Source organism: Miscanthus floridulus, chromosome 13, assembly GCF_019320115.1.
Source record: "Miscanthus floridulus cultivar M001 chromosome 13, ASM1932011v1, whole genome shotgun sequence".
Taxonomy (NCBI): Eukaryota; Viridiplantae; Streptophyta; class Magnoliopsida; order Poales; family Poaceae; genus Miscanthus; species Miscanthus floridulus.
In genome coordinates this window covers 7,230,791-7,239,770 of record NC_089592.1, presented here as the reverse complement: position 1 = coordinate 7,239,770, position 8,980 = coordinate 7,230,791, and positions in this window count along the sequence as shown.

Sequence of the window (8,980 nt, the reverse complement as noted above, 5' to 3'; positions counted from 1 at the left end):
ACATACAGCTATAGGAAGCTGTCTGCCAACAAGTTTATAAACCATTCAGCTAATCGTAAGATGAACACACATAAAGATCTGATTGCCGAATGCATGTGCATGGGAAGACATGTTTGAACAAGTAAAATTAATTATGAGTTAATGCATAACCAAGCTCAGCAGTCCAGCCGAGTTGGGGTCCATGAAGAAGGAACATGCAAATAAACATGATTAAACTAATCTAAAACCTGCATCTGCCGCACGACACCTAGTTTCGTTAAAGCTTAAACGTAATTAACATGCATGAACCCACGACATGTGACAATCTAGATTAAAATAATTCAGCCATTATGAGCATGTTATCTATTTGCAAAGGTAATATGAAAAGCAATGATCATTGAAGCACGAATAAAACCATAAGAGAGGGCTGAACAATATCAATCTAGATTGGGCAGAAGTGTGTTACAAATATATAAAATATTTAAAACATGCAACACAGGATAACTTAATGAATCTATTTAGATTTTGCCGTATCTAATAGAGCCGATAACTGTCTTGCTTTCACTAAGCATATTGAGCAAACACCTGCCGCATGGTATCTACTCATAAACAAAGCATAAGCAAAGACTTCTTGATTGTCAAGCAAAGATCCGTCGCACGATCATTGAAAACAAACAAGACTACTTGCATCATGTCTAAATCCACCACATGATACTAAACATGATAACAAGGTTGTCGGAACTTACGGAGGTCGATGGATCGATGACTCCTCTCGAAGAACTCGACGACACGACAAAAGGACTCGAAAGTTGGCACGGGGCCGGTTGTATTGATTTGGTTGTGAACACCTATTACAATGGTCGAGGGTCAATATTTATACCCTAGATAAAACACGAGTCCTAAAAGACTACGATTTACAAAGGAACTCTTAAACAAACTTGGAAACTACGATTCCTTGCCCTAAACTCTCAGAGTCCTTTATTATTACAACTTTTATCTTTTCGATTGGCTTTGCCTGTCATCTTCTGCTTTCCCGAATGGAGTCACCACCTTCTGAAGTAACTGACTGCACAAGCATTTAGCCGACCAAAATCCAGTGTTAACACATGCCCCCTCAATTTTAGGATAAAAGTTGTTTTATTCTAAAATTGACCACAAGCTCCTTCTTCCTCCTAAGTCAGCACCGTTCAACACCGCAGCCGCTGTCCAAAAAAAATTCAAGCTTTCAGCGCAACCTCGGACCCACTTCGAATCTTCAATGGCGACCTAGGATGAAATTCCAGAGGTAAACTTTACTTATATTCAGCAATTTCCACTTGATCTTCCTGTTCTTCTTTTGGCTTATTCCTCTTTGATTTCAATCACCCTTTAAAGGAATACAAGAATCAGATTTTGGTCCCCTATGCTGCCAACCCCGATTCCTATTTCCTCGGCCCAATGGGAAATCCTGACCCTTTTGAAATTATCGAGAAGGAAACCCAAAGAATCCCTTTCAAATCTGGGATCACCTTGCCAAACCGATGGCCAAACACGTTCAAGAATTGGCCATTTCCCCCAATCGCTGGATGGCGGAATTGGTATAGGAGAATATTGGAGAAAAGCAGTAGCCACTGGGAAAGTCAAGACATCAGTCATTATCTGGAATTATCCTTAGCAGAAACACCCAGAAACGATTCCCTTTTGATAGCAGCTTCCCATTTTTGGTCTGACACCATTAATGCCTTCATCTTCGGCCATGGTATGATGACCATCACTCTAGCCGACGTGTTCATGATGACTGGCTTGAATGTGTCACTACCAGTATACCCTCATAAGTACAAGAGCAAAAGTAATCAAAGAGCCGTCAGCTCTGGATGTGGATGGGTCAAATACATCTAGAACTACATGAATGCATCTGGCACCATCTCTGACAAAGAGTTGAAAGCCTTCATGAATATGTGGCTATACAGATTCATCTTCTGTGGAAAATCCAATGAACCAACCTTGAATCACATGGTGATGGCTGAAGACTTAGCTGCAGGCACTCAGATCCCACTAGGCAAATATCTCTTAGGGTCTGTTTATCATATGATGCATCAGATTACTCTTCAGATGCGCCAAGGTGGAGAAATCTCTTGTGTGAATGGTCCCTAGTGGCTAATTCAAATATGGCTCCAGCTATACATGCATCAGATAACCTCTGTGAGCCTCTTCAATCTAAGTTTTCCTTCAGTTAACTATGCTAAAGGCAGTACAGCAAAGGTTAAGGCTTGTCAGACTTATGGGGAAGCAGCATCATCTATCAGCATTGACATAGACATTGGTCATTTCTTCAAGCTGTTTTTCAAAGGATTCGGCAATGTGCTCTGGTTTCCTTACAGAGAAAATGAAAATTTGACTTTGCCCTGCAAGTTTAGCTATGAAATTGGTTGTTTAGGTCAAGAATCCATGGAGATGTTCAACTCCTTTATCAAACCTTGCACTCTGCCAGCCGAATTTCATCATGGGAGGTTAGTGCAGTCCACCTATGAATTCTACTATCCAAATATGGTGGCCAGACAATTAGGATATGGCCAGCTACCCCCAAGATTCCTCTTCTCAACAATCATAAAGTCAAGGGAAGTAATAATAGAAAGAATGGAAGCCAAGAAAATCTTTGAATTAGGATGGGAATTGCCAACATACGAACCATCTCCATTTGGGCTAATAGATGTTGCTCATCCCTTCTTTGTCTCTTGGTGGCAAGAATGGCATGCTCATATCTTCAATATATCAGTTCATCCTTTATGCAAAAACTTGCAGCCCGATTTTACTTCTGATAGTGAGGTAATTTCATTATGCTCATCATTTCCTGCTCTTGAATTCACTTCTTATTTTAACATCTGGTTATGCATAGGATCTTGAGTCTACTCCCCTAGCCAAAGCAATCCAGTACTATTCGGCTGGTCCCAAGCCTGCTCTGGGGTTTGATGCTCCAAAATTAAAGGAATTCATGAAAATTCCTGCAACTTTGGATTCAGTACCTTTAAAGGCACTCATGAGAACTCCTGCTACTTCAGCTGCTGCATCTTCAAGAGGAAAAAGCAAAGGAAAACACCTAAAAGTTTTCTCTTACCCAAGAAACCAAGGACCAAGAAAGCCAAATTATCTCTTAAGGTATGAACCTTTTATTCTCTATCAGGTTAACAACCCCACTTAGCAGTAAACCTGACCACCTCTACATTCATTACTTCCATTGCAGCCACAAGTCGAAATTCCCAGACTAGGCAGCACCTCGGCAGCTGTAAAACCAACTCCTGAAGTTTCTACCGAAAATGAAGAAATCCATGACAGTGAAGCTTCAGAGACTCATGAAGCTGAAGGTTCAAAGGCTCATAAATCTGATGAGACTATAGGTAACATCGTTCAATCAATTCTCTTTTTTCTTTTTTTTAAATAACATCTATCCCTTATGCTCATTATCATTTACTTTATTGAGAATAGATGAAATCTTAGATGAACTGGTAAGGGAAACTTCTCCTGATCAAGCTCCAAACCCGTCCCTTCTGAACATTCAGCCAAGTCCTCTAGCAAGCCAGGGTATAACCCATCCTGATGATCAATCAGTTCAGCAGGTAATGCCTTGTGTTACACTATATTTTAGCAAATTCACCCAATCGGCTAACACCTCCTTTCTTCTCTTTTCTTTTAGAAGAACATCACTAAACCGACCACTAGCTACTCCTTCTCTATTGAGGACTACATCATTGAGAAAGGTGAAGAGATTACTTCTCAACAAACCTTATCACTGGAAAATCAGGCTCGGCTAAAAGAGGTGATCATTCTGCTGAACAAGGATACCATTAGTCTGGTTCAGGATGCAGATCAGATAAGAGACCTCCTTGAACTCAGTGATCAAGATATCCCTTCTGCTCTCAAGGCCCCCCTAGAATCTACAGCCCATCTTGATGACCACTTTGCCATGGTGAGAAGGGCAACCAAGAACATATCTTCGAGGGCTGCTTTGTAGAAGGATAGATCTTTGAAGAAGCTGGAGATTAAAGATCTTCACTCTCATATCCAGACTACAAAAAATTCCTTGACAACCTTAGAGCCTGAACTGAAAGCCATGGAGGATGAAAAAAGCAGACTAGAAGCTCAACTAGCTGAACTGAATGCCACAATTCAGTCCCATAGGGCCCATATAGCTAATTTGCTGAAGAACATAGAAGCAGCTTCACTAAAGATAACTTCGACCATCAAAGAAGATCAGCAAATCAAAACTAAGTTATCCAGCATCCAGAGTTCTGAAGATGAGGATCAGAAAGTGCTAGATAATGTTAGTCGAATCAGGACTGAAGCCATAGAGGCAATCAATCAGCTTCTGAACAAGTAGACATTGGGCTTGTAATAAACTTAAGTGTGATATCCTCTGTCCCTTGATCAATCAACTTTATGTTTACATATTTTTATTCGTTTGAAAAAGCAATTGGCCATTTTCCCTTAAATTACTCGATTAGAATGTAGCCAATTGTCTCTATTCTTCCGATAGCCGAACGAATCCTAATTTAAATGTTGTGAGGGTATAGCCGAACAATGCTGGCTCCAACAAATCAGGGAGATAGTCGAACGACGCCCGACTTAATCCATGCCTGGCCCAGCCCAGTAGCAGCCTAGCTGAAAGGGAAAAACCCTACTCCATCGTTCAGCATTCTCGCCCCACGACTCCGTGGAATTCGCCATGATTCTTCGCTTCGGCTTATAAATAGACCCTTCCGTTAGCCTTCATCGCTATCTCCGTTTTAGCGTTCTCACATCTGTCTCCTCCACTTCCTTTATTCGATTCATTCTAGAAGAAAACCCTAACCTCCACCAAAGCAAATGGTGAACAGTGGTGATTGTGGCAAGCGACCTACCGACGGAGAGGCGGAAGGAAGCAGAGCATCGCACTACCGGCGCTGTGGGTACGAATCGGCTTTTTGCCCCCTTGCGATTTTCTTGTTCATCTCTTAGTTTCGATTTTTTCTTCCTCATTCATCAGGATAAGGGTCATCAGCTCCAGTCAATATCATCTCCTTCCTCCGGCGACAGCAGCTCAACTAGGAACTCCATCATCCGGCTCCTCCGGATCCTCCAGCTCTTCAAGCTCCTATCATCCCAATCCTTGGGGCCTGGCGGAACCAGCAGATGCACACCATCCATATTCTCATGAGGAAGCGCTCAAGTTTCGCAAGGAGAGGGACGAGGCCTAGGAGGAGCTAGGCGACGTCTCCAAGAAATTCGGCATCGAGCAAGCCGAATGGGAGGACCAGCGGAAGCAACTCTGCGATGCCATCACCGGTTTGATATCTTCATTTGGTTTTATCATTCTGGCTTCCCCCGCTTGTGACCCATTTTTTTTTCTTTTTTGCCTAGCTCTTTCTATGGAGAACGACCGCCTGAAGGCAGCGGCGAACAAGGTTGCCGACAAGGTGAATGCCCAGGGGAAGACATCCGAGGCACGCCTTGATGCTGTGGACGGCCATGTTGATCAGGCTGTCATCCAAGGTGTGCACCTTGGTGTTTCTCTCGGGCTGGCGGCAATGACCTCCCGAACCAACGAAGACTACTCCTTCCAGCCAGTCGGCTTCGCTGGAGGACACCCGGACGAGATCGACGACATCGATGAGCGTCTGGAGGTCTACGATGATCATGCCGTCGCCCTTGCTGAGTCCACAAATCCCCAGTCCATCCTCAACAAGTTATTTGAGGAGTAGTTTGTATTAGGATGGACTTCTGTAAATAAACTTGTCTTTTGGAAGAATACTTATTTCTTTGATTCTTTTCGGTAAAATTCTGCCTGCGACTATCAGAAAAATGCTAAAAACACCCCGGTCTTGCATAAACATTCTTGTGCTAGAGGCGATGCAAACTGCATCGGCTATCTTGTGCTAAAGGCGATATGAACAATATCGGCTATTCTCAGTTTTATTTTTTAGGCTAAAGGTGATTTCCCTTTTATCGGCTTTTCTGATCTATGTTCATGAACCAACCTCAACACTAGGGTAATATTTCTTAAGAAATCTTCCATTGATAGCTCTGGTAAACTCCTCCCCAAATAAAGTCTTCAATATGTACGCATTGCGAGGTACACATTCTACTATTCAGAAAGGACCTTCCCAATTTGGAGACCATTTGTCGAACGCTCTATCCTTTGTTCCAACTGGCAATATAGTTTTCCAAACCAAGTCTCCTTCTGCGAATTGCTTCAGCCTAACCCTTTTGTTATAATACTTGGCAACGCGTATTTTATTTTTCTCAATATTTTCCAATGCCTTGAGACGAATCAAATGTAAATCTTCCAATTCATCTATCATCAGATTCTTATAATCTTCTTCTACCAATTCTTTCTGTAACACAACTCGCCTTGAACCTGACCGTAATTCCCATGGTAATACAGCATGATGCCCATAAACCAGTTCATAGGGAGACGTTTGAGTGGACCCATGACAAGCCATTCGGTAAGCCCACAATGCTTCATTAAGAACCAAGTGTCATCTCCTTGGTTTTTCGTCAATCTTCTTCTGGATGATTTTAATCATAATCTTATTTGATGCTTCTGCCTGACCATTAGCTTGTGCATAATAAGGAGAAGAATTATACAACTTAATCCCCATATCTTTGGCAAAATCACAGAATTCTGAAGAAGTAAACTGAGTTCCTTGATCAGTTGTTATAGTTTGAGGAATCCCGAATCTGTGAATTATATGTTCCTTAACAAAACTGATCATATTTTCTGACGTTACCTTCTTCAAAGGTATAGCTTCAACCCACTTGGTGAAATAATCCGTGGCCAAGAGTACAAATTTGTGTCCCTTACTAGAAGGAGGATTGATCTGACCAATTAAATCTATACCCCATCCTCTGAACGGCCAAGGCTTGATTATGGGATTCATAGCAGACGCTGGAACTTTTTGAATATTGCCGAATTTTTGACAATTGTGACACCCTTTGTAATATTCAAAACAATCCTCCAACATAGTTGGCCAAAAATAACCAGTTCTCCTAATTATCCACTTCATCCGATTAGCTGACTGGTGTGCACCACACAATCCTTCGTGAACCTCATACATCACTTTCTTGGCCTCTTCTTGACTTAAACATTTGAGCAATACTCCATCGATGGACTTGTAATATAACTGATCATCAAGGAACACAAATTTGAGAGCTTTGTACCTGAGTTTTCGGGAAACTTTTTGAGATGGACCTTTCAGATAATTGGTAATTTCGTATCTCTAATCACCATCTACTTGATCAGTATTTAAAACACCTTCTTCTATAGCAAAAACTTCCTAACTCTCTTGATATCCAGAAGCAGCTTGAGCTAACTTATTTGCTTCTTCATTGTACTCTCTAGGGATATGATGCAAGGTTACTACCAGAAAATTCTTCAAAAGTTCTCTACACTCCTCATAATATTCTCTTAACACATTGTTCTTGCATTCATACTGACCACTCAGTTGATTAATCACCAACTCAGAATCCCCAAAGATTTCAACAGCAACGGCCTTTACTTCTATAAGAAGCTGAAGCCCTCTAAGCAACGCTTCATACTCTGCCTGATTATTAGTAACATGAAATTCAATAGGAACCGCATACTCAAAAGTTTTTCCTTGTGGGGAAATCAAGAGAATACCAGCACCACCACCTTTGTTACAAGATGATCCATCAAAGAACAAGGCCCAAGGCACAATGCCTATCGCCTCAACAGAAAGATCCTGATGTTGGGTAATAAAATCGGCAATAATTTGACCTTTTACCGCCTTTGCCGATTCGTACCTTAAATTAAATTCTGACAATGCTAAAATCCATTTGTCAATTCTTCCATTCAAAATTGGCATTGATAGCATATGTTTGATTACATTAAAACTAGAAACTACCACGCATTCGGCATTCAACAAATAGTGCCGAAATTTGGTACATGAGTAATACACACACAAGCAAAGTTTTTCTGTAGCCGAATACCTTGTTTTCGGGTCTAGCAGCTTTCGGCTAAGATAAGCTATGACTCTTTCTTTTCCTTCAAATTCTTGCATAAGGGCCGATCCTATCGTTAGGCTATCGGCCGCCACATACAACTTAAAAGGCTTGTCAAGTTGTGGAGGTACCAGCATAGGTGGTGCCTTCATATATTGCTTGATCTCATCAAAAGCCTTTTGTTGTATGTCACCCCATGAAAATTTTTGATCCTTCTTGAGCTTTAATAAAGGAGAAAAGGGTAAAACTCTCTCTGATAGATTGGATATGAATCTTCTTACAAAGTTGATTTTGCCTAACAATGATTGTAATTCTGTGAGATTGGTTGGCGGCACAACTTTGTCTATTGCTTCCATGCTCTTTTTCCCAACTTCAATTCCTCCTTTATGAACTAAAAATCCCAAAAACTCACCAGCCGAAACTCCAAAGGCACATTTGTTTGGATTCATCTTCAAGCCATGCTTTCTTGTGCACTCCAAAGTCTTTCTTAAATCGGCTAAATGTCCTTCATGATTTCTAGACTTGACCACTACATCATCGATGTAGATCTCTACAATCTTGCCGATCAGCTCGTGAAAAATATAATTCATAGCTCTTTGATAAGTTGCACCGGCATTCTTTAACCCAAATGTCATGACTATCCATTCAAACAAACCAATATGACCAGGACATCTGAAGGCCGTTTTTGAAATATCTTCCATTGCCATAAAAATTTGATTATAGCCAGCATTACCATCCATAAAACTAATGACTTCATAACCTGCTGCTGCATCTACTAGTAAATCGGCAACTGGCATTGGGTAACCATCCATGGGAGTGGCCTTATTAAGATTTCTGAAATCTATGCAAACCCTCATTTTCCATTTTTCTTGTATACCGGTACTATATTTGAAATCCACTCTGCATACTTGCATGGCCGAATGAAGTTTGCTTCTATTAATCTTTCAACCTCCTTCTTCACATCGGCCAATACCTCCTCTTTGTATATCTTCCGTGGAGGTTGTTTGTAAGGACGAAATCCAAGTTT